Source organism: Papaver somniferum, unplaced genomic scaffold, assembly GCF_003573695.1.
Source record: "Papaver somniferum cultivar HN1 unplaced genomic scaffold, ASM357369v1 unplaced-scaffold_18, whole genome shotgun sequence".
NCBI lineage: Eukaryota > Viridiplantae > Streptophyta > Magnoliopsida > Ranunculales > Papaveraceae > Papaver > Papaver somniferum.
The window spans coordinates 7,346,642-7,360,411 of record NW_020627707.1 but is presented as its reverse complement, the minus strand read 5'-3'; the positions used below and the strand labels follow the sequence as shown (position 1 = coordinate 7,360,411).

General features: G+C 36.3%; 1 long non-coding RNA gene across 1 annotated transcript; it reads left to right on the top strand.

Moving 5' to 3' along the window:
• The first annotated feature begins 11,330 nt into the window (after positions 1-11,330).
• LOC113337778 lies at positions 11,331-12,249 on the top strand. Its single transcript, XR_003354431.1, has 4 exons — positions 11,331-11,426; positions 11,501-11,587; positions 11,802-12,085; positions 12,190-12,249. It is a non-coding gene; the product is annotated as an uncharacterized LOC113337778 (long non-coding RNA).
• The last annotated feature ends 1,521 nt before the right edge of the window (positions 12,250-13,770 follow it).

Sequence of the window (13,770 nt, the reverse complement as noted above, 5' to 3'; positions counted from 1 at the left end):
TACTCATTACAGATTTGATGATGGTTTTGTTTCGATTATATGAATTTTGTTTTGTGATGTTTCAGCTGTTTAGGGAGAGGTTAATGGGAATCATTCTGCAACAAAAAGCATTTTGTATGCTTTACTTTTAAACACCTGAAAAATCTTAAGAAGTACATGTTCTGATGATTTACGGTGCTTGGGATGGCACTTATAGCATGTTCTGATGTACATGTTCGTATTTTGTAAACATTGAGTTTATACTTTGTTCTGGATACTTTTCACCATTGGAAATTCGTATATTTAGGATCAATTTTTATTTATTTTCTCAATTTTTTATGTTTAAGTGGGATTGTACCTTGTAAGAAACCTCGTCTATTAATAAAATTTGAAATTTATTTTGAATCAATAATTTAAATATTGCTATGCTCTCTTCTTTTTAATGCAAGTTTTTATGAAGATGCACATTTGTATGCTTCACTTCAGCTTAGATGTTCATGAAAAACAGGAAGAATAGACTTGTATGCTTCACTTCAGCTTAGATGTTCATGCAAAACAAGAAGAAGGATAGACTGATTCAACATATAGTATCATGTTTTACTATCTTTACTTTAAAACATCACATAAAAGATCTTTATAGGCGTTCCCAGAGATAAACCTATTGACTATCATTGTTAACCTATAAGTTTCTTGTTGACTTTCATTGTTAACCAATAATTTTTTTCAAAGGGTAGAGCCTGATTTAGACTATCAAACATAAGTCCGTCATTCATAACGTGGCAATATATCAATAAGTTCAGAAAATTCTTTGAATTAATCTTAATACCCTAGTTTCTGTCATCTTAAACAGATGGGTTATTTCTATATAGCCATTCAGGTTAACTTGGCAGAACACCTTGTAAAAAAAAAGATTACCACCCAAGCCCAAAGCCATAAAATTACCCTACTCAAAACCCTTAATATATTTACCATTTACCTCATATCAATGTTTTAATTACCTTTTGCGGGTTATGTCAAAATTATCGACACAAACCCAGAAAAGAAAAACCCCTTATAATGGTTTACCAACTTCATCATCATGCTTACGTATAGATTGTGCCGTGTTTTTGGTCCATATGGAGCAGCAGAACCAGTTTAGTTTTTTCAAAACACTAATTTTAAACAGTTAAAGATGGGCATCTCGGTGGATTTATTTGTTACCTACCTCCTTTGAGATCATGAGTTCGAATATGGCTGAAAGCTTTTTATTAATTTTTTCCAAACGAACTTTTTAGCCACGGTATAAAACCGGCGTGTCTATAAAACGCACACTATGGACACACATATACTAGCGTGTCCAAAAAAAGAACTTTTTGGCCACACTTTGAACTTGGCGTGTCTATAAAATGTGGAGTAGTTGAACCAGTTTAGTTTTTTCAAAACACTAATTTTAAACATATAAAGATGGGCAGATTGGTGGATTGATTCGTTACCTAACTCCTTCGAGACATGTGTTCGAATATGGGCAAAAGATTTTTATTAATTTTTTCAAAACGAACTTTTTAGTCACGCTATAAAACCGGCGTGTCTATATAACGCACACTATGGACACATATATACTAGCATGTCCAAAAAAGAACATTTTAGCCACACTTTGAATTTGGCGTGTCTATAAAATGCCCACTATGGACACATATATACTGGCGTGTCTATAAATCGTACACTATGGACAAGCATATATTGGCGTGTCTATCAATCATACACTATGGACACGCATATATTGGCGTGTCTAATGAACCAACTTTAAAACCACACCTTAAATGGCGTGCCTAAACTTTTAGACACACCACAACTACCTAACGTGGCCATAGACTGGTCTATAAACACGCCCATCAAAAATTTTAAAGTTAACGTGACTAAGCGGTTGATATTTGGACATGCTACTAGCCCTGGCGTGGCTGAAAGCACTTATATTAACACACCCATAGAACATCGCGTGTCTATAGGGTAGACACGCCAAAACCAATAAGGCGTGACAGGGAAATTTATATCTGACGTGGCTAAAGGCCATTTCTGTACTAGTGTCCATCAGAACTGCCAGAAGGCTATGATAAATCGCTATAACAACATAATAAAACACCAAATGTCTTGAAGTAGCCATGGATAATATGTATTCAAAAAAAATAAGGAACCAGAAATCTAAAACCTAATATGACAATAATTTGTCTTATTTAATTTAAATCTCAGAAACCCAAATCTACTTGGAAAATATGATATCTCAGATAATCCAAGTAGATTTAGATTTGAAGATACAAAAATCTAGAAGAGAAGTTTTGGATAATTTAAGGGGAAAAAAAGGCCTATTTTGTGTTTCCTCCCCTCCCAAGATCGCTAATTAGCGTTTCCTCCCCAAAAAGATTGAAATTAGTGAATCCTCCCCCGTTAGTTTTTCCATCCATTACTCAGTTAGCTGAGTCAGCGAGAACATACGCGTGGCAGAATGATACACGTGTCGGTTAAAGTTACCAAAATGCCCTCATATATTTCCGTGAATTAAACCAAAGGAACCATCGTCAACAGCTTAGGTCGAATGTGAGAGAACTGTTCTTCCAGTTTTCTCAATTCACCCCCATTTCTCTGTGTTGTTGTAAGAATCTAAGATCTTGTTGGTGAAGATTCAGATGATGGAATCAGTGAAGAAGACCAAGAGATACAGAATCGGTGAAGAAGATGGGTTTGAATATGGTTATGTAGTCAAGAATCATTGACGAACATGATTGAACATCAAAATAAAAAAATAGAAACTGAATTAAAGAAATCAGAATATGCTGGAAGAAGAGAAAACATCAACTTTGAACTAAGAGCGAAGATCATATTGATCGACCACTGTCTGTATGATTTCCTCATTGAAATTGTTGAGCTAGTTTGCAGGCTTGATTCAAAACATGTATACAAATCAATGCTATGGTGAAATAAAAAAGATGGGTTTATCCTGAATTTGATGTTACTGCAGTGTATGGGATTGAAGATTTATGAAAAGGAATTAAGGGTTTGTGAGAAGATTTCTCAAATTGAGATAAATATTTGTTAAATGGAATCGGTACCTGCATCTCTTATACATCCGTAGCATGGGTTGTTATCGATGGAGGTGGTGGTGCTTGATTTGAAGATGTTGCTGGTAGATTTTTGTGTTTGAAGATGTACTGATAGGTTTTGGGTTTTTCAATTTTGGAATTAGGGTTCTTTAAAGAATAGATTTGAATTGTTGTAGAAATTGAATCTAGGGTTGTCCTTGATTTGCAGAGATATTGAGCAGTGATTAAAGAAGATGGAGATGCCGTTAATGTAAGAGATGACGAGTTGCTGCTGTAGATACAGAGATGCTGGGGTTTGAGATAAATTCGATCTTGGTGGCAATTTGATGGAGAAATTGATGAGGTTCAGAAGGGGTTGAGGGTTTTTGCTATAGAAATTTGTGGTTGTTGTCTACAGTATTTTGCTTAAATCTATCTCAATCGTATGAATTTTGGGTTTCTTATTGATACTTTTGTCTCCTCAGAGCACCAGGCGTATTAAAGATTTATGATAAAATTGAACCACCATTAATGGTGAAAATAACAGTTTGCTAGATTAATTTGTTGGGGTTCTCACTGATGTATTTGCAGAGATGAAATCTAATTCATCTAATATACCAGTTCAAAAAAAAAGTTCAGCTGACAGTCAAACATGGAAGATCAATATTAAATGGAAAACCGTAAAATCACCGAAGAAGACGAGGGTATTTTGGGAAAGTCATGAAACACGTGTATCATTCTGCCACGCGTGCATAACAACTGACTCAGCTAACTGAGCAATGCATGGAAAAACTAATGAGGGGAGGATTCACTAATTTCAATCTTTTTGGGGAGGAAACGCTAATTAGCGATCTTGGGAGGGGAGGAAACACAAAGCAGGCCTTTAAAACCACACCTAAAATGGCGTGCCTAACCTTTTAGACACGCCACAACTACCTAACGTGACCATAGACTGGTCTATAAACACGCCCATCAAAATTTTTAAAGTTAACGTGACTAAACGGTTGATATTTGGACACGCTACTAGCCCTGGCGTGGCTGAAAGCACTTATATTAACACGCCCATAGAACACGGCGTGTCTATAGGATAGAAGTATACCCTATAGACACGCCAAAACCAAAAAGGCGTGACAGGGAAATTTATATCTGACGTGGCTAAAGGCCATTTCTGTACTAGTGTCCATCAGAATTGCCGAAAGGCTATGATAAATCGCTATAACAACGTAATAAAACACCAAATGGCTTGAAGTAGCCATGGATAATATGTATTCAAAACAATTAAGGAACCAGAAATCTAAAACCTAATATGACAATATTTTATCTTATTTAATTTAAATCTAAGAATCCCAAATCTATTTGGAAAATCTGATATCTCAAATAATCCAAGTAGATTTAGATTTGAAAATACAAAAATATAGAAGAGAAGTTTTGGATAATTTAAGAAAAGAAAAAGTTTTGCATCTAATAGTGAGGCATTCGTTCTATTCTGTTTAAAACAACTATAATTGAATGTTTGTGTTTATTTATTATTAGAACATGCGCAGATCTCTTCACTTTTCATTCATCCTTCCAAACACTCAACTACGTCAGCATCGTCTTTTCTCCGCTCCATATTTTCTTGGCATTTTTATTCTCCCAAACTTGAATTGATTAGAGTTATGAGGAAAAAAGTCCTTCGAGTTTCAACCTATAACAATAAAATCTGAGAAGTTTAGATCCGCTCAGATAGAATTAGGTTTGGTAGTTTTATTAATCAGGAAAATATTTTGTTTCTGAAAACAAACGAGCAAAGGTTTAGATCAGATCAGTTGGAAGATAATATTTTCTGAAATTAAAGAAACTTAAATGACTAATCATAATCAACTGAAGACAATCGTTTATGTTTGACCACTACTGATGGTTTGGAATTTCAGAAACATTTTGATCGGTTATGTTTGACTAATCATAATCCAACCAAACGATGAATGAATTACAGACCCACTCTCTAGAATTTCAGAAACATTTTGATCAAATCAAAAATCTTGATTCAGGAATTCGTATGCAAAGGAAACATTCATTGCTCAAAGAAATAAAATCCCATGAATCAATCTGCCTTTCTTGCTGTTTTAAATTAAAATTTAAGTTTTGATTTTCAATTGAATCTTTTTGGATTTTGATTCAGTCTACAAATTAATTTGTGAGCAGAGTGCTGCATAATGAATCAGTATTACTAGTTTCTCTTATTAAGAAGAAATGTTACTTCTCCACCTTCAATAGTTACGGTGTACCACTAATCCGAATAGAAGAGGGGTAGAGGCACAGCAAACAATGGGAGTTGTCTTAAGTATACTTCTTGCTGTTAATGAAATCATCTTCCAAAGCTTCTGATGGTGATCGTGATTTTTGTGGTGATGATCATGCTACTAAAGATCAACTTGTTACCCATTGAACTATCTCTGTTGCTAGGTCAATCAATTTGTCGATGATTCATTAAATTAAAGTTCGGAAGAGACAGTACGAACGTAATATAAAGGGAAAAGAAAAAGTCAAATAAAGTAAAAATGAGAGAGAAAAGGTGAAGTGGTTTTGATGAGAGAAGCCCGAACGTGCACCTCCGTTTTGTGGGGTGCACAAAATTGGACTCCTTAAATATAAAGGTAAACCAGATATAGTTAATGATATCATGCTGCTGCATTAATTCTCGACCAGGCGTGGGTAAAATGTGCGCCTGATGACAGGCGGTCATAAAATTCTCGCCCCATTGAGACGTACGCCCCATCCAAGAAACTGAATTTCTCTCCGACATTCTATCAAACAAACTACATGCAGAACTTAAATCATCACACTTGATAAACCCATGCATCAAACTAGTCCAAGTAGCAACATCTTTACTTTTCATCTCGTCAAAAACCATTTGAGCTACTTTGATTTTTCCATTCCTTGAATACATATCAATCAAAGCATTTCCAACAATCGATCCTGAAGCCATCAACTCATGTCTATAAATCATACCGTGTACCACTTTTCCATGCCCAAGATTTTCACTCCGACCACATGCTGTAAGAGCCCCAACAACAGAAAAACTATCTGGTTTTAATCCTAAAGAACTCAATTTTGAAAAAACCAATAGAGCCTCGAATGGATGATCAGTATTTAAATGAAGAGATATAAGACAAGTCCAAGAAACTATATCTGGGATTTGAATTTGATTGAAAACATTGTAAGCTTCAATGGGTTTGTTAAATTTCGTGTAGGTATTGAAGATTTTGCAAGATAAATTATGAAGATGGTGGAGTCCTTGTGTTAAAGTTTGTGCATGCATTTGCTTAAGCTGTTCTATGTTTCTACATGTCTGTAGTAGAAAGTGGCAGTAACTTCTCAAGCGTGTATATGAGCCACCGCCCCATCTGGCGTTAGTACTCGCTCGACTAAATATATTCTAATACCGTAGCATGGCACCACGTACTAAACCCAAAATTTGATATTCTTTTTGGTCTTTAATCTATGATTTTGATCGCACCACTGCAGTTGCTAGTATATTTACAGTTTAAGGTCTTGCCATACCAATTGCAGGGCCAAGTTGTAGCAGGGATATGGTGACACTACTATGTAGTTTACATAACCATCTTATTTTCTTAGGACGTTGAAGTAATTCATCATGGTTGGCTCGTGGCTCTGCAACTTCGTACCAGTGAGTTGGAGTAATTTGTATAGTAGAAGAAGATTCGACTGGAGTCTACTAAATTAGTAGTAAATTGTAAAAAAGATTGACAAAAAAAAGTAAATGTTTCTACCTCACTATCCAATAGATATTTGGATATAACACACGCATTCTAACTCCCTTAGCTGGGAGCCCGTAGTTCCTAACACTAAATCACTTCATACTTTATGTTTTTTTTTTGACCGAGTAATAGAATACCTTACCATATGCATCATCAGTTGTGGGTTCTGTATTGCGAATTCCTCAAAACTAGGTGAGCCAATTACCTCCGTTTGCTGGTAAAGCCACTCCATGGCAGCAACTCTTAGTGTCTCATTTGAACAAATTTGTGAGATCTCCATCACTTTGAGTGCATTTGACGAATCTATCGATTTTAGAACGAGTTCTTCGCAAAACTTCTCCAAAGATGGAATTGCATACTTATGAGATGCAAGTGCTAGAGAATAATAATGCAGATCAAACTTTTCCTTAGGAAAATATCCACAGTAAAGCAACTCCAAGAAGGTCTGAAGCTCTTCATGATTGAATTCAGGTAGACATATGGAGTCCATTGGCGCAGCTTTGCATGTATCTGATGATAACATATGTTTGAAAACTTCAGATCTAGTTGCCTGCATTTTTTTAACACAAGAAAAATGTATGTTAAAGGACTGTTGACTACCATATTCCGGGATAGAGTTGTGCATGATATACTAACCAACACAAATTTATGTGTAGGTATAGAAGGTCTGTTGCCAGGCTTGAGTTGATTGATTAATTTAGGCTGTTCTTCGGGAATATGAGACTGGATTATCAATTGGTTCCTGTTCACCTTGATTTTATATCTTAAGATGGAACAAAACCTAGGATTTCTCTGTGCGTGACAGATTTATCCTTTGATAAACTTTTCCATGTGAAACAGATTTGTTTATTATCAAGTCTGCAATTTTGGGTTGCAGCAACTCTTAGTCGTGGGTGAGATCAGCTAAGGGAATCAAATGCGCAGTATCCTGCTGGGATCAGAGGCGTAGGAGTACAACTGTACCTTGAATTGGTGGGAGACTGATTGGGGTTCAAGTATAGTCCAGTCTGAAGTTAGCTTGGAGTAGGCTAGTGTCTGTAGCGGCTTAATACAATGTGTATTCAATCTGGACTAGGTCCCGGGATTTTTCTGCATTTGCAGTTTCCTCGTTAACAAAACTTCTGGTGTCTGTGTTATTTATTTTCTGCATTATATTTTATATAATTGAAATAATACAGGTTGTGCGTTAAGATCATCAATTGGAAATCCAACCTTTGGTTGTTGATTGATATTGATTGATCCTTCGATATTGGTCTTTGGTACCGTCCAAGTTATTCCTTGTGTTTGATTAAAGACTCGCTATTGTTTTAGCTTGAGTAAAACAAAACAAGTGAGAGAGATTGACTCCTTGAGACACTTTAATCTAGATTGAGTCTGACTGTCTAGTTAATTCTCTAACAAAGTATTTCGGAGTTAGTCCATACAGATTGCTAAGCGAAATATTGGGTGGTGTTGTTAGGACCCCACTTTTTCAATTTCCCTTAGTTACTATAAGTTTTCCAGACTCAGTTGTAACTTTAAAACCCTTATCATCTAAAACAGAACAAGAAACAAGATTTTTGCAGATGTCTGGAACATGAAGAACTTCATTCAATGTGAGAGTCTTTCCAGATGTGAGCTTCAGACCGACCATTCCTTTTCCTGCAACCTCTGATGCAGATGAGTTACCCATATAGAGTTTCTCGCCTTACCCTACCCTCTGATAGGAGGTGAACATGTCTCTTTTCCCACAAACATGCTTGGTAGATCCAAAGTCTACCCACCAATCCATCACATTGGTCACCAAGTTAACTTCAGACACCACAGAAGAAAACTTGTCTTTGTTCTTCTTAACCAAGTTAGCATGTATTATTCTTCTTATCCTTACGTTGTCTACAGTGAACTTCCATGTGACCAGTATTTCCACATACCCAACAAGGACCTTTAATTTTAGTAATGCCAGAATCTGGTTTACGAAACATACCTTTCTTGTTAGGTCATACTTCGAGTTGCGATTGTTGTTGTCACCTTTTCCAGCTTTGGATGACTTGTGTTCAGACATATGAGATTTGTTCGCCATGTCCCTTGTAGATGACACATTCTTGGATTTGGTGCACACCATCTCTTCCACTTGAATCTTCTTTCCCAATTCAACCATATTGATCTCGCCAGTTTCATGCCTCAGCTTTTTCTTGTACTCCGACCAAGAAGATAGTAACTTCTCAATCACCACGGACACTTGAAAAGTCTCATCAATGACCATACCTTCAGCAACAATCTCGTTAATGATTTGCTGAAGTTCGAGGAATTTATCAACAACAGACTTATCATTCGTCATCTTGAACTCCATAAACTTTGCTACCAGAAATTTCTTACTTCCTGCAGTCTCAGCTTGGTACTTTGCTTCTAACGCAGTCCACAACTCATAAGCATTCATGTTATCTTTAGCATTGTAAAAATCATACATCGCATCTTCCAAACCATTCATGATATGATTTTTAGCCAGAAAATTAGACCTCGTGTTAATATTGACCTCCTCCTCAGTCAAATTTTCAGCATTATACAAGTCATCACCTGGAACCAGTACATAGTCCAGTTCATGATGGCTCAGATAAAATAACATCTTGGATTTCCATCTCTTGAAATCCTTTCCGTTAAACTTTTGTGGTCTTTCTACGTCGTTGTTTCCCATTGTTACAAGGAATAATAATGTGTTAAGATTGTTGGAATCTTGCAACAATAAACAACACGATAGATGTATTAAAAACTAATATGTAAAGAAATAATCCGAAACAACTCTACCGAATCAGCTTGACGAGGGCAGAATCACAGGTTCAACAAGTTGTCCTTAACATATTAGTTCGCGGGTATACTCGAGTTGAGTAATGCTAAACCCCTCACAACGAAGATGTGTCCAGGATAAGACTGCCCAATATAACTTGAGTTAGCACAACGCAAGTTACCCACTCTTGAACTCAGCAACGGGGATGGAAGTAATAACGCCGCACAAACAAAGGAAGAAGATGATTAAAAAGAATTGCTTCTTGTGTGTTTTTAAACCATAATTTCGAGTTGTATTTATAGGATGAAAGAAATAATTTCCTGAAGAAAAACTCGCCAAAAATAAATCCGTGTAGAAAAGGGTCTTGGTGCATGGCATACACGCATATCGCATGGGTCAAAACATGTATTTTTGGCTCCACCCACGTTTTACAATATATCCATATGAAATTAGTTATATAGTGGAGCTCTCCTTTAGTTCTCCACAATGTGGGACTAAGAAACATTTCATTCACTCATAAAATGAGCAAGTATCCTTATACCCATATGTCACTAAATCAAACCACACCCAGACCAAATATCTTTTACTATAAAACTCGTTCTCTCTGACAGGAAATAGTGAGGTAGAAGACTCACTGGGGTCTGAACCATGAAACTTTTAACTACTACCACTAAATTGTAAAAGAAGATTGACGAAGAAGTCAATGTTTCTATGTCACTATCCCACAAATATTTGGATATATAATACCATAATTCTAAATTCATTATGCTTCAAAAAAACAAAAAAAAATCTAACCCCATTTGCTTAATTTCCATAAAAAACTTTACTACTTCGGTTCCAGCATCCATTATCCCGCAGTTAATACTTTAAAGAAAGGTTTTTGAGTCAAACATGCAACTGTCGGAGTCCATAGATCTTAACACTAACCCGATTCATGTTTTTTGTTTTTTGAACTGAAATTGAGTGCCAAAGTACCTTATGATATGCACCATCAAACCTGGGTTCTGTATGGCGTATTCCTCAAAATTAGGTGAGCCGATTACCTCCGGTTGGTGGTAGAGTATCGTCTCCGCCGCAGCAACTCTTAATGTCTCATTTGAGAAGATTTCTGAGATTTCCAGCACTTTGAGTGCATTTGATACTTCTCCAAATTTGGAATTTTATATTTATGAGATGCAAGTGCTTGAATTGATTTATTGTTCTTCAATTGAGGAAACTATTATATTACTCTTTAGTTGCCTTTAGTAGATAATCCTTGTAAGTGTTGCCCAGGCAGGATTATAATGTTTTTACCACATGGAAAACATGCTAGATTGGCATGGAAACCAAGTTATCCTACCAAACACACGAGTTATTTCTCTTAACATTCTTGTTATTTTACTTTTTTATATTGCTAACCAAGTGTAGTGGTTTGATTGAATCAGAATTTTTTGTTGATGAAAACTCGCAATTGAAGGCCATTGATTTTGGCTTGTCCGATTTTGTGAAACCAGGTGATTTTTTACTCTCTTGGGTGCTGACCATATTATTCACAGAAGTAAAATTAGGCGTCTTTCTAACTTCTATTTTATCTGACACGATGCAGATAAAAGGCTTAATGACATCGTTGGAAGTGCATACTATGTTGCATCTGAAGTTCTACATAGATCTTACAATACATAGGCTGATGTGTGGAGTATTGATGTGATATCATATATACTTTTATGTAGAAGTTGTCCGTTCTTGGCTCGCACAGAGTCCGAGATTTTTCGGGCCTTTAGGGCGGACTCTATGAACCTCCTTGGCCTTCTTTATCTTCTGAAGCCAAGCATTTTGTCAAGCGTCTATTGAATAAAGACCCACATGAACGAGTGATGGCTGCTGAGGCATTAAGTTAATATTCTCATCTTGTTAAAAAGACTGCTGAATTCCTTTCTTTGTGATCCTAATTATATTTCTCTTGGCAGGTCATCCTTGGATTAGTAACTACAATGATATTCAAGCTCATGAAAGCCTATATGCGCTCATCATCTCTACATAAAGCGGCGTTAAGAGTGAGTGCTTTAATATTCTCAAAATTTGCTTTGTTGTTGATCATGTCTCATAATTTGTTTTGTCCTCACCCCTTGCTTTTCGGTCATTGTCCAACCTTGTGGTTTACTTTTTGCTAAGAATGTCGTCGTTTTTAGTATTTTCATGATTAGCTTGAGTAAGAGTTCTCTGTATTTTCCACTGCTGACCAACTATAACTTTATGTGTTTCTTATAGGGAAAGAAGAGACTTGCTGAAGTTGCTAACAATAAGCCCACTCTTGGACAAAAATGTTAAAGTAGAAACTCCTCAGAAGTTAGGTGAAAATGTTTTTTCATTTGGCTTGCTTCGTTGGATTGTTATGTTGCTGCCATTTTCCTATTTGTTCTAATCATCTGCAACTGTCCACGTTTTTGCAGGTGTTGATGGCAAGAAAGGTGGTGTTGTTCGTCAAGGTACTCCTTACCCCAAGGGAGGAAAGACCCCTGCAAGTGGAGGCAAGTCAAACAAATCTCTACTAGGTCAGTTTCATGCGATTCTTGTACTATATTGGTTGTCCGCTAATTGGTCAGTTGTTTCTGCATTTGTTCTCATACTGATTTTGTTATTTTGTTTATCTGTGTAGGGCATTCGGTACAGTTCACAGTTGAGAACCGCAATAGGTTTTGGTGTCTATTTGTTTTCTTACTGGCCATCATATTTGTTTCTTTGTTCATAATGAATAGAATGATTTTTTGTAAATGAATTGTAAATTGCGGATAGTTTGCAGGCCTGTGTTTCCGGTCAGTTGTTGTATTGCAGGCCTGTGTTTCAGGTTCAGTTGTTGTATTGCAGGCCTGTGTTTCAGGTTCAGTTGTTGTATTGCAGGCCTGTGTTTCTGGTTTAATTGTGCAGACCTGTAAACTGGAAGGCCAGGTCCATGATAATGACCTGGACTATCCATTTTTTATTACAATTATTGTCACAGGGTTAACCGTGACCAAAACTGTGAAGAAAAACAACACGTGTCATCACATTAATGCTGTTACCACAGTTTAAACGTTACAGTAATTGTGACAAAAAGACGACAGGTGTCCATTGGGAAATTGTTGCAAAAAGGAGGCAACACTTATATGTGTTGCCGTAAGAAAAGTGACACGTGGCAAAACTTAATAGTTGCCTACCTGGCGGTGTAAGAAACGTGTCATCACCTAATTGTTGTAAAGTTTGAATAACAATTAAATATGTTATATTAATTGTGACAAATGAGCAACGCGTCGCAATTCTAAATAAGGTTAACTGTTACTATTAGTTATTGTAACAATTTCTAATTGTGACTGTAATCAAATATTGTCAGAGTCAAAACTGTAAATTATTGTCACAGCGTTTCTCCAACGGTGTGTATGTGTTACAAATTTAATCAGTAACAGAAATACCTTGTGACAGAATCCTGATTTTGGTGTAGTGATTGGAGAAGCTCCAAGGAGACGAAAAGGGTTCTCAAAGAGGATAGATATATATATGTATTGATCAGTTTCCACGTTAAGAAACCCTAATACAATTAGGAGTAGGGGTGTAAATAATGATAGTTAATAGGGGGAAAGCCATTTCATTTTTATTAGAGGGAAAGCCAGCATTGGGGTGTAAAGAAAAAAAACTACCACTTTCAATAGGAATCTCATTATATCTGCAGTGAAGTATATACTAAAACACTGCTATTTAGAACTCCATTAGCACTTATGGAAGTATTGCTTAGTGCTTACGAACGAGAGTAGGTGGGTTACGTTTCAGGAACTTCAAGATTTTTAATCAAACTATACCCACAACAAGTTTAGGTTGGACTGAAACAACTTGGTTATAAATGAAGTAAAATCTCATGACAAATCCATCACATGGTACACTATATGGAGGAGGAGTAATTTAGAAGGACCCGCGACTATTAAACAGCAAACTGGGAATTGGTCTAGCAGATATGGCGGGCAGACTCTAGTCTTGGACAAATAGTTGGAGGTCAGAACCTCAAAATGTTAGCTCTATCCTCAACCCTCAAACCCACTATGACTACACAGTATTAAACAATCTCTTACCAACTCATAGGTTAAATAAACGTGACGGTTCTTTCTTGCCATGAATCAGATAAACTATGACGGAACCTAGCTACTAATGGTAACCTTATATTAAGATCCGATTGTATCATTGTGGCATACTCGCATATAACTCTTCTGGT